General features: G+C 42.5%; 1 protein-coding gene across 3 annotated transcripts in view; it reads left to right on the top strand.

Annotated features, from left to right (window-relative positions):
• Positions 1-20236, top strand: part of LOC118392863 (glutamate receptor ionotropic, delta-2-like) — a 716766-nt gene that overhangs the window by 264588 nt on the left and 431942 nt on the right. The gene's annotated exons all lie outside the window — the stretch shown is intronic.

The raw sequence follows: 20236 nt of genomic DNA, 5'->3' as shown, positions 1-20236 counted from the left end.
TGCCCTGTGTAATGATGATACCCTACAGACATGGTGCCCTGTGTAATGATGATACCCTACAGACATGGTGCCCTGTGTAATGATGATACCCTACAGACATGGTGCCCTGTGTAATGATGATACCCTACAGACATGGTGCCCTGACATGTGCCCTGATGATACCCTACAGACATGGTGCCCTGTGTAATGATGATACCCTACAGACATGGTGCCCTGTGTAATGATGATACCCTACAGACATGGTGCCCTGTGTAATGATGATACCCTACAGACATGGTGCCCTGTGTAATGATGATACCCTACAGACATGGTATCCTGTGTAATGATGATACCCTACAGACATGGTGCCCTGTGTAATGATGATACCCTACAGACATGGTGCCCTGTGTAATGATGAGACATGGTGCCCTGTGTAATGATGATACCCTACAGACATGGTGCCCTGTGTAATGATTATACCCTACAGACATGGTGCCCTGTGTAATGATGATACCCTACAGACATGGTGCCCTGTGTAATGATGATACCCTACATGGTGCCCTGTGTAATGATTATACCCTACAGACATGGTGCCCTGTGTAATGATGATACCCTACAGACATGGTGCCCTGTGTAATGATTATACCCTACAGACATGGTGCCCTGTGTAATGATACCCTACAGACATACCCTACAGACATGGTGCCCTGTGTAATGATGATACCCTACAGACATGGTGCCCTGTGATAATGACATGATACCCTACAGACATGGTGCCCTGTGTAATGATGATACCCTACAGACATGGTGCCCTGTGTAATGATGATACCCTACAGACATGGTGCCCTGTGTAATGATGATACCCTACAGACATGGTGCCCTGTGGTAAATGATGATACCCTACAGACATGGTGCCCTGTGTAATGATGATACCCTACAGACATGGTGCCCTGTGTAATGATGATACCCTACAGACATGGTGCCCTGTGTAATGATGATACCCTACAGACATGGTGCCCTGTGTAATGATGATACCCTACAGACATGGTGCCCTGTGTAATGATGATACCCTACAGACATGGTGCCCTGTGTAATGATGATACCCTACAGACATGGTGCCCTGTGTAATGATGATACCCTACAGACATGGTGCCCTGTGTAATGATGATACCCTACAGACATGGTGCCTGTGTAATGATGATACCCTACAGACATGGTGCCCTGTGTAATGATGATACCCTACAGACATGGTGCCCTGTGTAATGATGATACCCTACAGACATGGTGCCCTGTGTAATGATGATACCCTACAGACATGGTGCCCTGTGTAATGATGATACCCTACAGACATGGTGCCCTGTGTAATGATTATACCCTACAGACATGGTGCCCTGTGTAATGATGATACCCTACAGACATGGTGCCCTGTGTAATGATGATACCCTACAGACATGGTGCCCTGTGTAATGATGATACCCTACAGACATGGTGCCCTGTGTAATGATGATACCCTACAGACATGGTGCCTGTGTAATGTGATACCCTACAGACATGGTGCCCTGTGTAACTGATGATACCCTACAGACATGATGATACCCTACAGACATGGTGCCCTGTGTAATGATGATACCCTACAGACATGGTGCCCTGTGTAATGATGATACCCTACAGACATGGTGCCCTGTGTAATGATGATACCCTACAGACATGGTGCCCTGTGTAATGATGATACCCTACAGACATGGTGCCCTGTGTAATGATGATACCCTACAGACATGGTGCCCTGTGTAATGATGATACCCTACAGACATGGTGCCCTGTGTAATGATGATACCCTACAGACATGGTGCCCTGTGTAATGATGATACCCTACAGACATGGTGCCCTGTGTAATGATGATACCCTACAGACATGGTGCCCTGTGTAATGATGATACCCTACAGACATGGTGCCCTGTGTAATGATGATACCCTACAGACATGGTGCCCTGTGTAATGATGATACCCTACAGACATGGTGCCCTGTGTAATGATGATACCCTACAGACATGGTGTTCCCTGTGTAATGATGATACCCTACAGACATGGTGCCCTGTGTAATGATGATACCCTACAGACATGACATGGTGCCCTGTGTAATGATGATACCCTACAGACATGGTGCCCTGTGTAATGATGATACCCTACAGACATGGTGCCCTGACATGGTGTTCTGTGTAATGATGATACCCTACAGACATGGTGCCCTGTGTAATGATGATACCCTACAGACATGGTGCCCTGACATGGTGCCCTGTGAATGATACCCTACAGACATGGTGCCCTGTGTAATGATTATACCCTACAGACATGGTGCCCTGTGTAATGATGATACCCTACAGACATGGTGCCCTGTGTAATGATGATATACCCTACAGACATGGTGCCCTGTGTAATGATGATACCCTACAGACATGGTGCCCTGTGTAATGATGATACCCTACAGACATGGTGCCCTGTGTAATGATGATACCCTACAGACATGGTGCCCTGTGTAATGATTATACCCTACAGACATGGTGCCCTGTGTAATGATGATACCCTACAGACATGGTGCCCTGTGTAATGATGATACCCTACAGACATGGTGCCCTGTGTAATGATGATACCCTACAGACATGGTGCCCTGTGTAATGATGATACCCTACAGACATGGTGCCTGTGTAATGATGATACCCTACAGACATGGTGCCCTGTGTAATGATTACTCTATACCCTACAGACATGGTGCCCTGTGTAATGATTATACCCTACAGACATGGTGCCCTGTGTAATGATGATACCCTACAGACATGGTGCCCTGTGTAATGATGATACCCTACAGACATGGTGCCCTGTGTAATGATGATACCCTACAGACATGGTGCCCTGTGTAATGATTATACCCTACAGACATGGTGCCCTGTGTAATGATGATACCCTACAGACATGGTGCCCTGTGTAATGATGATACCCTACAGACATGGTGCCCTGTGTAATGATGATACCCTACAGACATGGTGCCCTGTGTAATGATGATACCCTACAGACATGGTGCCCTGTGTAATGATTATACCCTACAGACATGGTGCCATGACGAGGCCCAACAGATATTTTAACAATAATCTATAAACTACGGTGATGATTCACTCCTAACATAGATTTACTTTTTGTATTTATGTACGTAGATACTGTACATGATTACGACATGACATAACTTTTCTTGCATTACTCCTTTCTACGTTTTGCATCTGAGCTCCATACTTCCTCGATCCTTTTCTCTTTGCAGTGACATGTTTGTGCTAATTGGTTTTCAGCGCACATGCTTTTCCTATCACGCCATCACCCGGCCCTGATCAGTACTTATCAGTAGAAACCATAGATTTAAAAGCACAAGTCTGTGGAAGAGAGTAAGAAGATAAGAGCGGTGAATCAAAGAAGAGGGTAATCCTTGGAAAGCTGTGTCAACCCGTTTACTCTATGGGATAACACAATGCACTAAACTTTTCAGCTTTTTGAAAGGGTATTTTTCTTTTTCACTATCACTCCATCAGTTCCTCCCTACAGAAATCAGCTTGAGGTCTCGGGCTGCAAGGTGGCTACGTGGAATGAAACAACGGTTACACTTAGGACAGGTAGAAAAAGCAATTGGCTTTTCTGAGTGTTTTGGGCTGGAGAATATTTTTGCTGCCTGCCGTTATTTCACAATGTTCCAGTTGTTGTCACTCCTGGTCGCTGGTTCACAGTACTCCTGAGTGGAGCAGCGGTCTAAGCAGTGCTAGAGGCGTCACTATAGACCCTGGTTCGATTCTGGGCTGTATCATAACCGGCTGTGATCAGGAGTCCCATAGGGCGGCCCACAATTGGCCGAGCGTTGTCCGGGTTAGGGTTTGGCCGGTGTAGGCCGTCATTGTAAAAAAGAGTTTGTTCTTAACTGTCTCTGTTAAAACAATTAAAAAGCAAGGGGATAGAAACACATAAAACCAAACAACCCAATTAAGATAATGTATTCCAACCAAATGAATTAGGCTCCCATATACTATATCCCTATATAGTACAGTATATCCCTATATATCGGCAATGAAAGCCTACTGACATTTACTCCTGAGGTGCTGACCTGTTGCACCCTCGACAACCACTGTGACTATTATTATTTGACCCCGCATGTCATCTATGAACATTTGAACATCTAGGTCATGTTCTGTTATAATCTCCACCCGGCACAGCCAGAAGAGGACTGGCCACCCCTCATAGCCTGGCTCCTCTCTAGGTTTCTCTCTAGGTTCCTCTCTAGGTTCTGGCCTTTCTATGGAGTTTTTCCTAGTCACCGTGCTTCTACATAGCACTTTGAGATATCAGCTAATGTAAGAAGGGCTTCATAAATACATTTGATTTGATATACTATATCCCTATATACTATATACTATATCCATATATACTATATCCCTATAAACTATATACTATGTCCTTATATACTATATCCCTATATACTATATACTATATCCCTGTATACTGTATACTATATCCTTATATACTATATACTATATCCCTATATACTATATCACTATAAACTATATCCCTATATACTACATATATACACGACCGTTCAAAAGTTTGGGGTCACTTAGAAATGTTGTTGTTTTTGAAAGAAAAGCACATTTTTTTGTCCATTAAAGTAACATCAAATTGATCAGAAATACAGTGTAGACATTGTTAATGTTGTAAATGACTATTGTAGCTGGAAAAGGCAGATTTTTTTATGTAATATCTACGTAGGCGTTCAGAGGTCCATTATCAGCAACCATCACTCCTGTGTTCCAATGGCACGTTGTGTTAGTTAATCCAAGTTTATAATTTTAAAAGGCTAATTATCATTATCAAACCCTTTTGCAATTATGTTAGCACAGCTGAAAACTATTGTCCTGAATAAAGAAGCAATAAAACTGGCCTTTAGACGAGTTGAGTGTCTGGAGCATCAGTATTTGTGGGTTCGATTACAGGCTCAAAATGGCCAGAAATAAGCAACTTTTTTTCTGAAACTCGTCAGTCTATTCTTGTTCTGAGAAATGAAGGCTATTCCATGCAAGAAATTGCCAAGAAACTAAAGATCTCGTACAACGCTGTGTACTACTCCCTTCTCACAGAACAGAGCAAACTGGCTCTCACCAGAATAGAAAGAGGAGTTGGAGACCCCTGTGCACAACTGAGCAAGAGGACAAGTACATTAGAGTGTCTAGTTTGAGAAACAGACCCCTCCGTAGTCTTCAACTGGCAGCTTCATTAAATAGTACCAGCAAAACACCCGTTTCAACGTTAACAGTGAAGAGGCGACTCGGGCCTTGGGATGCGGGCCTTCTAGGCAGAGTTGCAAAGAAAAAGCCATATCTCAGACTGGCCAATAAAAAGAAAAGATTAAGATGAGCAAAATAACACAGACACTGGACAGATGAAGATTGGAAAAAAAGTGTTATGGACAGACAAATCTGAGTTTGAGGTGTTCAGATCACAAAGAAGAACATTCATGAGATGCAGAAAAAATTAAAAGATGCTTTAGAAGTGCTTGACACCATTTGTCAAGCATGGTGGAGGCAATGTGATGGTCTGTGGGTGCTTTGGTGGTGGTAAAGTGGGAAAACAAGGACATTCCAAGTGACCTTAAACTTTTGAACGGTAGTGTATATATAGTATATATCCCTATATAATATATCCCTATATACTATATCCCTATATACTATATACTATATCCCTATATACTATTTACTATATCCCTATATACTATATCCCTATATACTGTATACTACATACCTATATACTATATCCCTGTATACTATATCCCTGTATACTATATCCCTATTTACTATTTACTATATCCCTATATATAGGGATACTATGTATACTATACTATCGCTATACACTATATATTTATATACTATATCCCTGTATACTATATACTATATCCCATATCCCTATTTGGGGCGGCAGGGTAGCCTAGTGTTTAGAGTGTTGGACTTGTAACCGAAAGGTTGCAAGTTCAAATCCCCAAGCTGACAAGGTACAAATATGTCGTTCTGCCCCTGAACAGGCAGTTAACCCACTGTTCCTAGGCCATCATTGAAAATAAGAATTTGTTCTTAACTGACTTGCCTGGTAAAATAAAAATATTCCTTATACAAACATAGTTTTTGCTTATATTCTATGAAAAATGTTAAGGAGTAAATAAAGGTAAAATAATTACCTTATCCCTATTAACTATATACTATACACTATATCCCTATATAGTCTTATACTATGCCCTATATCCCTCTATACTATTATACTATATCCCTATATACTATATCCCTACATACTATATTCTATATCCCTATATACTATATACTATATCCCTTATTTCCAACACATTTTTTTCCTCCAACGAAAGTCCTTAAATAAAAGTATCAGCTGACAACCTCATCCCATCCAATACTATAAAGCATTGGTATACAGTCGTGGCCAAAGGTTTTGAGAATGACACGAGTATTCATTTTCACATGGTCTGCTGCCTCAGTTTGTGTGATGGCAATTTGCATATACTCCATTATGTTATGAAGATGGATCAGATGAATTGAAATTCATTGCAAAGTCCCTCTTTGCCATGCAAATGAACTGAATCCTAAAAAACATTTCCACTGCATTTCAGCCCTGCCACAAAAGGACCAGCTGCCATCATGTCAGTGAATCCCTCATTAACACAGGTGTGAGTGTTGACGAGGACAAGGCTGGAGATCCCTCTGTCATGCTGATTGAGTTCAAATAACAGACCGGAAGCTTCAAAAGGAGGGTGGTGCTTGGAATCATTGTTCTTCCTCTGTCAACCATGGTTACCTGCAAGGAAACACATGCCGTCATCATTGCTTTGCACAAAAAGGGCTTCACAGGCAAGGATATTGCTGCCAGTAAGATTGCACCTAAATCAACCATTTATCGGATCATCAAGAACTTCAAGGAGAGCTTTTCAATTGTTGTGAAGAAGGCTTCAGGGCGCTCAAGAAAGTCCAGCAAGCGCCAGGACCGTCTCCTAAAGTTGATTCAGCTGCGGGATTGGGGCACCACCAGTACAGAGCTTGCTCAGGAATGGCAGCAGGCAGGTGTGAGTGCTTCTGCACGCACAGTGAGGCGAAGACTTTTGGAGGATGGCCTGCTGTCAAGAATGGCAGCAAAGAAGCCACTTCTCTCCAGGAAAAACATCAGGGTACAGAGATTGGACTGCTGAGGACTGGGGTATAGTAATTTTCTCTGATGAATCCGATTGATTGGGGCATCCGGAAAAATGCTTGTCCGGAGAAGACAAGGTGAGCGCTACCATCAGTCCTGTGTCATGCCAACAGTAAAGCATCATGAGACCATTCATGTGTGGGGTTGCTTCTCAGCCAAGGGAGTGGGCTTACTCACAATTTTGCTTAAGAACACAGCCATGAATAAAGAATGGTACCAACACATCCTCCTAGAGCAACTTCTCCCAACCATCCAGGAACAGTTTGGTGATGAAAAATGCGTTTTCCAGCATGATGGAGCACTTTGCCATAAGGCAAAAGTGATAACTAAGTAGCTCGGGGAACAAAACATCGATAATTTGGGTCCATGGCCAGGGAACTCTGCAGACCTTAATCCCATTGAGAACTTGTGGTCAATCCTCAAGAGGCGGGTGGACCAACAAAAACCCACAAATTCTGACAAACTCCAAGCATTGATTATGCAGAATGGGCTGCCATCAGTCAGGATGTGGCCCAGAAGTTAATTGACAGCATGCCAGGGCGGATTGCAGAGGTCTTGAAAAAGAAGGATCAACACTGCAAATATTGACTCTTTGCATCAACTTCATGTAATTGTCAATAAAATCCTTTGACACTTATAAAATGCTTGTAATTATACTTCAGTATTCCATAGTAACATCTGACAAAAATATCTAAAGACACTGAAGTAGGAAACTTTGTGAAAATGAATATTTGTGTCATTCTCAAAAGGTTTTGTCACAACTGTACACATGCTAAACTAAAGCATAGGGGTGGAGGTTCTTTTTCTTCATGGACATAGACACTCACTGGAGTGACGGCAGTGAAGGTATCTCAAGTCGTTACTAATGGCCATTATCTGGGGACTTTAAATTAACCATAGCGCTTTGTATGAATGAACAAATCAAGTGTATGTTTTCTAATGTCTGCAATGTAACCGTGGGGACAAGAATGCCATGTTTTGGCTTGTTGATCTATCCGTTCCAGTTGTCATCAACATGTGAGAACAAGCTACCAGAACAATGACAGATTGCACAAGCTGTGAAAACAACAAATAGTGTCACTTTATTTGGAACATGTTGACATCTAACATAAAACAATCTATAATGCAAAGTCTGACGTGCCTGTCTGGCAAGAACTATCAAGTTAATTTCATTTACATAGATTTCTAGCCAGCCATTGTAGTATTACCATCATATCTATGTTTTGTACTTACTCTTTGTGAAACATACTTAATTCACTCTTACTTATTACTCTCTTGTCAAAAATGTCAAAATTAGTTTCAAATTGATTCATTACATTTTAATTGGTTTATACAGAGCCTTCAGAAAATATTCACACCCCTTGACTTTTTCTCACATTTGTTGTGTTACAAAGTGGGAATATAATTGATTTGTTTGTCGTTTTTTGTCAACAATCTAAACAAAATAGTCTGTAATGTGAAAGTGGACGAAAAATGCAAAAAAAATGACCACATTTCTGGAAAATAAAATAATTAGATATGTATTTAATCCTGTGAGTCAATATATGATAGAATCCCCTTTGGCAGCGATTACAGCTGTATAAGAGCATTTTACACCTGCATTGTGCAATATTTTACCATTATTCTTTGAACAATTCTTCAAGCACTGTCAAGTTGGTTGTTTATCATTGCTAGACAGCCATTTTCAAGTCTTGCCATGGATTTTCAAGCCGATTTAAGTCAAAACTGTATCTAGGTCACTCATGAACATTCAATGTTGTCTTGGTAAGCAACTCCAGTGTAGATTTGACCTTGTGTTGTAGGTAATTGTCCTGCTAAAAGGTGAATTTGTCTCCTAGTGTCTGTTTTTGCCTGTGCTTAGCTCTATTCCTTTTCTTTTTATCCTGCAAAACTCCCTGGAGAGTTGTACAGACTTCTTTTCACACTGTCATTTATGATAGTATTGTAGAGTACCTTAATTATTATTATTTTTTAATATTTTTTTTCACCTTTATTTAACCAGGTAGGTTAGTTGAGAACAAGTTCTCATTTACAACTTCGACCTGGCCAAGATAATGCAAAGCAGTGCGACAAAAACAACAACACAGAGTTACACATGGAATAAACAAACATAGTCAATAACACAATAGAAAAAGTCGATATACAATGTTTAGATAGTCCTATCTCAGCCATTAAACTCTGTATCTGTTATAAAATCAGCATTTGCTTCATGGTGAAATCCCTGAGCAGTTTCCTTCCTCACCGGTAACTGAGTTACGAAGGACGCCTGTATCTTTGTAGTGACTGGGTGTGTTAGTACACCATCCACATTGTAAATAATATCGTCACCATGCTCAAAGGGATATTCATTGTCTGTTTTTTATTATTATTTCCCATCTACCAATAGGTGCCTTTCTTTGCGAGGCATTGGAAAAACTCCCTGGTCGACTGAGGGACCTTAGAGAAAATTGTATGTGTAGGGTACAGAGATGAGGTAGTTATAAAACAAAAGCATGTTATTAAACATTTTTATTGCACATAGAGTGAGTCCATGCAATTTATTATGAAACTTGTTCAGCACATTTTTACTCCTGAACTTATTTAGGCTTGCCATATAACAAAGGGGTTGAATACTTTTTGACTCAAAACATTTCGGCTCTTTATTTTCAATTAATTTGTAAACATTTCTAAAAACATAATTACACTTTGACATTATGGGGTATTGTGTTTAGGCCGGTGACAAAAATTCAGGCTGTAACAGAACAAAATGTGCAAAAAGTCAAGCAGTGTGAATAGTTTCTGGAGACATTGTAAGCATGACCGATATGTTTAGGTGTGCGCGCGTGTGTGTGTGTGTGTGTGTGTGTGTGTGTGCGTGCGTGCGTGCGTGCGTGCGTGCGTGCGTGCATACATATGTGTGCGGGCTCAGGAAATGTGGATCTTCTGTGATTGACTCACTCTGAATAAAACAGAGGTTGCAGGAAGTGGATTAAGTCGATGTTATGTTACATTTAGAGCCGGATGCCATTTTTTCCAGTTGTGTGTAGGTAGGTGTGTATGGGTTAGTGGGTGGTATGGATTCTCCTTCTTCTTCTCTGCTGTTTTGGTCCTGTTGTTGGTGTGGAGACAGTTTTATTTTTACATGATGTTGAATAGCATATTGATTGGCTGCATTCCAAATGGCTCCCTATTACCTAACAATGACTACCTCTGAGGCAGAGAAATCATAATAGGAGTTCATAGGAGTCCATTTTTTTCCATGTACATACTCTTTATTCTGTATAACCACTTTTTTATGATGAGAGTCAGTTTGATAGACACATCATCTTCTTTATCCCAAATATTAAAATGGCAGGTCTGCCTTTTGCTCCTATGCAACTTTGTAGTATTTTGTTGTTTTTTGTGAGTTATTTCTTAAATTATTAGGCCAGAATTTTTAGGGTGTTTCTTTATCTCCAATATTCTGTATCCAGACAATGGAGCACTCACTGTATTATTAGGTGTTATTAGGTGATGGAATGCAATCTTTGGACACTGTGTTAACTAACCTCCAGACGAGTGTCAATGCCATACAACTCTCCTTCCGTGTGTAACAGTAGAACTTTAGACCGTCCCCTCGCCCATACCCGAGCCCACCCACTTGGGAGCCAGGCCCACCCACTTGGGAGCCAGGCACACCCACTTGGGAGCCAGGCCCACCCACTTGGGAGCCAGGCACACCCACTTGGGAGCCAGGCCCACCCACTTGGGAGCCAGGCACACCCACTTGGGAGCCAGGCACACCCACTTGGGAGCCAGGCCCACCCACTTGGGAGCCAGGCACACCCACTTGGGAGCCAGGCACACCCACTTGGGAGCCAGGCACACCCACTTGGGAGCCAGGCACACCCACTTGGGAGCCAGGCCCAGCCATTCAGAATGAGTTTTCCCCCCCACGAAAGGGCTTTATTACAGACAGAAATACTCCTCAGTTTTATTAGTTGTCCGGGTGGCTGGTCTCAGATGATCCCGCAGGTGAAGTAGTCAGATGTGGAAGTTGTGGTTACACATAGTCTGCGGTTGTGAGGCCGGTTGAGCGTACTGCCAAATTCTCTAAAACGACGTTGGAGGCAGATTATGGTAGAGAAATTAACATTAAATTCTCTGGCAACAGCTCTGGTGGACATTCCTGCAGTCAGCATGCCTATTACACCCTCAAAACTTGAGACATCTGTGGCATTGTGTTGTGTGACAAAACTGCACATTTTAGAGTGGCCTTTTATTGTCCCCAACACAAGGTGCACCTGTGTAATGATCATGCTTTTTAATCAGATTCTTGATATACCACACCTGTCAGGCTCAAAATGGCAAGAAACAAACAACTTTCTTCTGAAACTTGCCAGTCGATTCTTGTTCTGAGAAATGAAGGCTATTCCAATTGCCAAGACACTGAAGATCTCTTCAACGCTGTGTACTACTTCACATATTCTGTAAAAAATCAGCCGTTTCCAGATACAGTAGTCATTTACAACATTAACCATGTCTACACTGTATTTCGGATCAATTTGATGTTATTTTAATGGACCAATAATGTGCTTTTCTTTCAAAAACAAGGACATTTCTAAGTGACCCCAAACTTGAGCGGTAGTGTACCTCTCAGCTTGAGCAGATGCTTTGAATCAAACCTTTAAAATCATGAACACTACAAAATCATTCAAACTGCAACAACATAATAATTTGTTTTGAAAAAAAAAAACAGTAATGGGAATGACCATGTCATTTGGCCCCAGGCCTGATTTTTCTCTGTCAGGACCAGCATGCCTCAGTCCTAACACAGAATCCCAGTCAGCCCTGGTTTTTAATTAGGGCCACAGGTTTCACCCTCGAATCAGAAAGCAGGTCCATGACAGGTCCACTGTCACTGTAGACCTGACTTCACAGATTGGCTGTGCTAATTGTCCTGACGGAGTTGTCGGAAGTGATTTAACTGTGTAGTATCTTCAGCTGAAAATAGAAGAGGAGAGGTGTGGAACATCATGGAATATTGATGCCCTGATGCCGAGGTCCAGAGACAACATTTGCAGGGTAATGAAATAATGCTGATGATGTGATATTACTACTGCCCCCACTTCCCTGCCCTGACTGTGGGTAGGGCTTACAGACAATCCCATCAACACACAACATAATTAACAGATCCTAGAGAGCATGTGATCAAATCAATCTGGGACTCCACCTTTGAGGTCAACAATGACTTTTACATATTCTAAATAATGGGTTTACCTTTTCCATATTCTAAATAATGGATTTACCTTTTCCATATTCTAAATAATGGATTTACCTTTTCCATATTCTAAATAATGGGTTTACCTTTTCCATATTCTAAATAATGGATTTACCTTATTTGCGAATCCTGGGAATCTACGACACAGGATTATCAATCACTGACTGGGCTGTAAAGATTTGTGTTTGAAATACACCTGAGAACTGACAGACAGCACATTCATATATCTTTATGTACATATTCTTTATCCCCTTACACTGTGTATAAGACAGTAGTTTTGGAATTGTTAGTTAGATTACTTGTTGGTTATTACTGTATTGTCGGAACTAGAAGCACAAGCATTTCGTTACACTCGCATTAACATCTGCTAACCATGTGTATGTGACAAATAAAATTCGATTTGATTTGATTTGATTTGATACATGCAGTCCTGAATCTGTAGCTTAGTTCGTAGAGCAGGGTGCTTGCAATGCTAGAATAGTGAGTTAAATTCCCGGGACCAACCATATGTTTAAAAAATGTTGGTGAAAAAAAATCTATTATAAAATCTTGCCCATTAGGGTTGAGAAATGCCAATTAATTTGCCACATTTCCAAAGAAAAGTGTCCACTTAGCCCATGTGTTTTTTCTAAAGATTTTCACAGCAACACTATACAATGTGAGTCTAATATGAGGCAGCAAAGTGCTGTCTGGAGATGGAGCCTGAGGTATCAGATGTATTCCTCCTCCACTACTCATTAATGGGGGAATTATGTCCCTCCATCATGTCCGGTTCCATTAATACTGTCAGATCGTCAGTGACACATGGATAATGTCACCACATGAAGTGTCTGGGGCCTCTCATTCCCCTGGCTGGCTCTAAGTCCTCCTGTCTATCTTGGCAGCGTCTCAATGATAAGGTGCCTAAAGGGGTCTTATAGCCTAACTCCATGTTAATAAACATGCTTTTAGTCAGGTCAGCAGCCTTCACAAAGGATGGCAGCCATTGACGCTCAGAATGACTGTGGCGGTTTGTTCCAGAATGGGACATGTCCTATGCTATTTCCCTTATCTCTGTCAGGGGATTTTGTCATCTGAGGGCCAAATAGCCCGATAATGTTGTTTTGAAAATAGTAGAGTCATCCATTCTTGAAAATTGTTTATTGCCTGGAACACGGGTTTGTACAAAACAATATCTGCAAATGTAAAGAGGTCTGAGACGATCAAATACTAGCAATATGGAAAGCGTGTTTCAACTTGTGTTGTGGGAAATGAAAGCAGAGCAGAAAATAACATATGGAAGGAAGCTACAGGCTACAGTTTGTATGGTGAATGGTGTCCCACTCTGCTACTCTGGATGCACAATATACAAGAAGGAACAACAAAGAGTATTTTTCACATGAAAGACATAGCCATTTTTTACAGGCTGATTTGCTCCTGACATGGGCTCCATAGTCCCCAACACCCCTTGGGACTCTGGGCTGCTCCGAGAAGCTGGCTCTGCGCCACTAGATATCCACTACTACCTTATTGGAAGACATTGTATTCAAAAGGAGAACAGGCCAGCTAATGGTGAAGAAATAACCTTTTATGGAACGTAATGACCTCCTGCCTTCTGTTGTTCTCAATTAACAGTCACTAACAACCAATTAACCAGCTATGGGTCCTATCAATGTTCACCAGAATAAGACTGCACTCTGACTGTACTTCCATGGCTAGTGGTAGTTAAATAGTAGAATAGGGTAGGACAATAGGAGAAGCCACTATTTTAGTCTTGCTCTAATTACTACCGAGTGAGAGGAAACAATTATCATTTTCCTTAAAAGGTGAGGAGGACATCACTATTATGTATTGCTGCTATTTAATTATTTCTTACTTTTAATTCTTACTTTTTGGGGTATTTTTCTTAAAATTGCATTGTTGGTTTAACGTGCTTGTAAATGAACCATTTCACTGTAAGGTCTACCTACACCTGTACACCATTTGATTTGCTCCCGTGCATTAGTTACATGAGTCATCCATCTCTCAATGACCCTTGATGAGCAGCTATAGCAGTGGAGACTGGTGAGCGGAGGACGGTTCATAGTAATGGCTGAAATGGAGTGAACGGAATCAAATCAAATCAAATCAAATTTTATTTGTCACATACACATGGTTAGCAGATGTTAATGCGAGTGTAGCGAAATGCGTGTGCTTCTAGTTCCGACAATGCAGTAATAACCAACAAGTAATCTAGCTAACAATTCCAAAACTACTACCTTATAGACACAAGTGTAAGGGGATAAAGAATATGTACATAAAGATATATGAATGAGTGATGGTACAGAGCGGCATGGGCAAGATACAGTAGATTATATTGAGTGCAGTATATACATATGAGATGAGTATGTAAACAAAGTGGCATAGTTAAAGTGGCAAGTGATACATGTATTACGTAAAGATGCAGTAGATAATATAATAATAATAATATATGCCATTTAGCTGACGCTTTTATCCAAAGCGACTTACAGTCATGTGTGCATACATTCTACGTATGGGTGGTCCCGGGAATCGAACCCACTACCCTGGCGTTACAAGCGCCATGCTCTACCAACTGAGCCACAGAAGGACCACGATGATAGAGTACAGTATATACATATACATATGAGATGAATAATGTAGGGTATGTAAACATTATATTAGGTAGCATTGTTTAAAGTGGCTAGTGATATATTTTACATCATTTCCCATCAATTCCCATTATTAAAGTGGCTGGAGTTGAGTCAGTTTGTTGGCAGCAGCCACTCAATGTTAGTGGTGGCTGTTTCTCAGTCTCTCGGTCCCAGGTTTGATGCACCTGTACTGACCTCGCCTTCTGGATGATAGCGGGGTGAACAGGCAGTGGCTCGGGTGGTTGTTGTCCTTGATGATCTTTGTGGCCTTCCTGTGACATTGGGTGGTGTAGGTGTCCTGGAGGGCAGGTAGTTTGCCCCCGGTGATGCGTTGTGCAGACCTCACTACCCTCTGGAGAGCCTTACGGTTGTGGGCGGAGCAGTTGCCGTACCAGGCGGTGATACAGCCTGACAGGAGGCTCTCGATTGTGCATCTGTAGAAGTTTGTGAGTGCTTTTGGTGACAAGCCAAATTTCTTCAGCCTCCTGAGGTTGAAGAGGCGCTGCTGCGCCTTCTTCACAATGCTGTCTGTGTGGGTGGACCAATTCAGTTTGTCTGTGATGTGTACGCCGAGGAACTTAAAACTTACTACCCTCTCCACTACTGTTCCATCAATGTGGATAGGGGGGTGTTCCCTCTGCTGTTTCCTGAAGTCCACAATAATCTCCTTAGTTTTGTTGACGTTGAGTGTGAGGTTATTTTCCTGACACCACACTCCGAGGGCCCTCACCTCCTCCCTGTAGGCCGTCTCGTCGTTGTTGGTAATCAAGACTACCACTGTTGTGTCGTCCGCAAACTTGATGATTGAGTTGGAGGCGTGCGTGGCCACACAGTCGTGGGTAAACAGGGAGTACAGGAGAGGGCTCAGAACGCACCCTTGTGGGGCCCCAGTGCTGAGGATCAGCGGGGTGGAGATGTTGTTGCCTACCCTCACCACCTGGGGGCGGCCCGTCAGGAAGTCCAGTACCCAGTTGCACAGGGCGGGGTCGAGACCCAGGGTCTCGAGCTTGATGACGAGCTTGGAGGGCACTATGGTGTTAAATGCCGAGCTGTAGTCGATGAACAGCATTCTCACATAGGTATTCCTCTTGTTTAGATGGGTTAGGGCAGTGTGCAGTGTGGTTGAGATTGCATCGTCTGTGGACCTATTTGGGCGGTAAGCAAATTGGAGTGGGTCTAGGGTGTCAGGTAGGGCGGAGGTGATATGGTCCTTGACTAGTCTCTCAAAGCACTTCATGATGACGGAAGTGAGGGCTACGGGGCGGTAGTCATTTAGCTCAGTTACCTTAGCTTTCTTGGGAACAGGAACAATGGTGGCCCTCTTGAAGCATGTGGGAACAACAGACTGGGATAGGGATTGATTGAATATGTCCGTAAACACACCAGCTAGCTGGTCTGCGCATGCTCTGAGGGTGCGGCTGGGGATTCCGTCTGGGCCTGCAGCCTTGACATGTTTAAATGTTTTCCTCACGTCGGCTGCAGTGAAGGAGAGTCCGCATGTTTTAGTTGCGGGCCGTGTCAGTGGCACTGTGTTGTCCTCAAAGCGGGAAAAAAGTTATTTAGTCTGCCTGGGAGCAAGACATCCTGGTCCGTGATGGGGCTGATTGACTGTGATGGGGCTGATTGACTGCCACATACCTCTTGTGTCTGAGCCGTTGAATTGAGATTCTACTTTGTCTCTATACTGACGCTTAGCTTGTTTGATTGCCTTGCGGAGGGAATAGCTACACTGTTTGTATTCGGTCATGTTTTCGGTCACCTTGCCCTGATTAAAAGCAGTGGTTCGCGCTTTCAGTTTTCACGCGAATGCTGCCATCAATCCACGGTTTCTGGTTTGGGAATGTTTTAAACTCGCTCACCGAATCAGCGTATTCGTCAATGTTGTTGTCTGACGCAATATGAAACATATCCCAGTCCACGTGATGGAAGCAGTCTTGGAGTGTGGAATCAGATTGGTCGGACCAGCGTTGAACAGACCTCAGCACGGGAGCTTCTTGTTTTAGTTTCTGTCTGTAGGCAGGGATCAACAAAATGGAGTTGTGGTCAGCTTTTCCGAAAGGAGAGCGGGGCAGGGCCTTATATGCGTTGCGGAAGTTAGAATAGCAATGATCCAAGGTTTTTCCAGCCCTGGTTGCGCAATTGATATGCTGATAAAATTTAGGGAGTCTTGTTTTCAGATTAGCCTTGTTAAAATCCCCAACTACAATAAATGCAGCCTCCGGATATATGGATTCCAGTTTGCAAAGAGTCAAATAAAGTTCGTTCAGAGCCATCGATGTGTCTGCTTGGGGGGGAATATATACGGCTGTGATTATAATCGAAGAGAATTCCCTTGGTAGATAATGCGGTCGACATTTGATTGTGAGGAATTCTAAATCAGGTGAACAGAAGGACTTGAGTTCCTGTATGTTGTTGTGGCCACACCACTTCACGTTAACCATGAAGCATACGTCCCCGCCCCTCTTCTTACCAGAAATATGTTTGTTTCTGTCAGCGCGATGCGTGGAGAAACCAGCTGGCTGCACCGACTCCGATAGCGTCTCTCCAGTGAGCCATGTTTCCGTGAAGCAAAGAACGTTACAGTCTCTGATGTCCCTCTGGAATGCTACCCTTGCTCGGATTTCATCAACCTTGTTGTCAAGAGATTGGACATTGGCGAGGAGAATGCTAGGGAGTGGTGCGCGATGAGCCCGTGTCCGGAGTCTGACCAGAAGACCGCTCCGTTTCCCCCTTTTACGAAGTAGTTTTTTGGGGTCGCCGGCTGGAATCCATTCCGTTGTCCTGGGTGAAAGGCAGAACACAGGATCCGCTTCGCGAAAGTCATATTCTTGGTCGTACTGATGGTTGACGCTGCTCTTATGTTCAGTAGTTCTTCTCGACTGTATGTAATGAATCCTAAGATGACCTGGGGTACTAATGTAAGAAATAACATGTTAAAAAACAAAAAACTGCATAGTTTCCTAGGAACGCCAAGCGAGGCGGCCATCTCTGTCGGCGCCGGAAGGTTGGAGACGGTACCACTACCGAAACCATGCGTTGGATATATTTAATACCATTCCATTGATTCAGGTTCTAGCCATTACTATGAGCCCATCCTCTGGTTTTAAGTGCCACCAGTCACCACTGCAAGTGCAATGCAGTCACGAACAAACCCCTGGTTCGATCAAGTTGATGGACTACTCTTCCTTACTATAGATTTATCTGCACCTCAACAGCCTTGCATTGGTAAAAGCATAGGTCCAAACCACATGTTTAAATGGCTACAGAGGCCAAGTGAAGGGGAACACATTATGTAAACTATGACTACAGAGGCCAAATGAGTCTGCACAAGATAAAAACTAGATTTATTTATTAGAGGCCTGGTGTTTGGTTTTCTTTCATTCTCTCTCTCTGTCTCTCTCTCTCTGTTTCTCTCTCTGTCTCGCTCTCTCTTGCTCTCTCTCTCCCCCCCACTTGGACAGAGACAATGTTAAGTCTTCCGCTCCACATGGTTGAGTTACAGCGGGGTATATAATTGCGGTAGCTCTCATATGTTGGGAGAACGGAGGGCAGACACTGACAGGGAGGGAAGCATCAGCGCTAGCTAGTGTTAGCATGGCAAAAAGTCCCCCTGTACTTACTAGGCTGCCACCATTATTTATGGCACAGCCTGACACTTCCTTCCCCAACCATTAAGGATGTGTGGCACCACAGCATTGCGTAGTTAAAGACATTTTTTTGTTGTTGCTCTGATTCACGAAGCGCAAGTTATGTCAAGACTCCCGACAACAAAAGCCACCCAGTGCATATAGTTAGCGTGTGTGTGTATGGTAATGGTGTTACTAAAGGATTTATGTTGTAGCCTGGAGGTCTGTACTACTTTAGAGAGTGTGTCAACTGTTGTGTTATCTGCTGAATGGAACATAGGGATGAATGGATGAGCTGAGTTCCTCAAAAATGATGAGTGAAAATATCCATGCTATAGTAACCTTTTGTTCTGATCTCCAAGATAACTCCGGATGATACCTTGTTGCTAGGAAACACATACGCATGTTGTGGTGACACTACTAAGGTACACAGTACTTGACAATTATATGTCATAGTGATGTACTGTTGTATAGTTGTCCATAATGTCTTTGATGGTGTGGTCATCACCAGGCAAACTCAAAGCAACATGTTGTGCATGTGTGGCTATAGGGGTAAACAACTGATTTTCTGATTGATGAAGGTTTACATGCTGTCAAATTGTAGGTGTTGTCAGTGGAGGGTAAACTCACATTAACAGCATTCACCTTAACGCAGGAAAGATGCATTGAAAATATTGGGAGTGTTCCTTTATTCACCATGAAAACAGATCAGCATTTACTCCCCTATTGTTTTACCACTAGGTCACAGAGAACAGTATTAATACAGTGAGACAGTTTTACCACTAGATCCCAGAGTGCAGTATTAATACAGTGATACAGTTTTACCACTAGATCACAGAGTGCAGTATTAATACAGTGAGACAGTTTTACCACTAGATCACAGAGTGCAGTATTAATACAGTGAGACAGTTTTACCACTAGATCACAGAGTGCAGTATTAATACAGTGAGACAGTTTTACCACTAGATCACAGAGTGCAGTATTAATACAGTGAGACAGTTTTACCACTAGATCACAGAGCGCAGTATTAATACAGTGAGACAGTTTTACCACTAGATCACAGAGTGCAGTATTAATACAGTGAGACAGTTTTACCACTAGATCACAGAGTGCAGTGTTGTCAGTGGAGGGTAAACTCACATTAACAGCATTCACCTTAACGCAGGAAAGATGCATTGAAAATATTGGGAGTGTTCCTTTATTCACCATGAAAACAGATCAGCATTTACTCCCCTATTGTTTTACCACTAGGTCACAGAGAACAGTATTAATACAGTGATACAGTTTTACCACTAGATCCCAGAGTGCAGTATTAATACAGTGATACAGTTTTACCACTAGATCACAGAGTGCAGTATTAATACAGTGAGACAGTTTTACCACTAGATCCCAGAGTGCAGTATTAATACAGTGAGACAGTTTTACCACTAGATCACAGAGTGCAGTATTAATACAGGGAGACAGTTTTACCACTAGATCACAGGGAGACAGTTT

Source organism: Oncorhynchus keta, chromosome 14 (genome assembly GCF_023373465.1).
Source record: "Oncorhynchus keta strain PuntledgeMale-10-30-2019 chromosome 14, Oket_V2, whole genome shotgun sequence".
NCBI lineage: Eukaryota > Metazoa > Chordata > Actinopteri > Salmoniformes > Salmonidae > Oncorhynchus > Oncorhynchus keta.
Note: the sequence above shows the minus strand (reverse complement) of the source record. Positions and strands in the feature narration are given on the sequence as shown.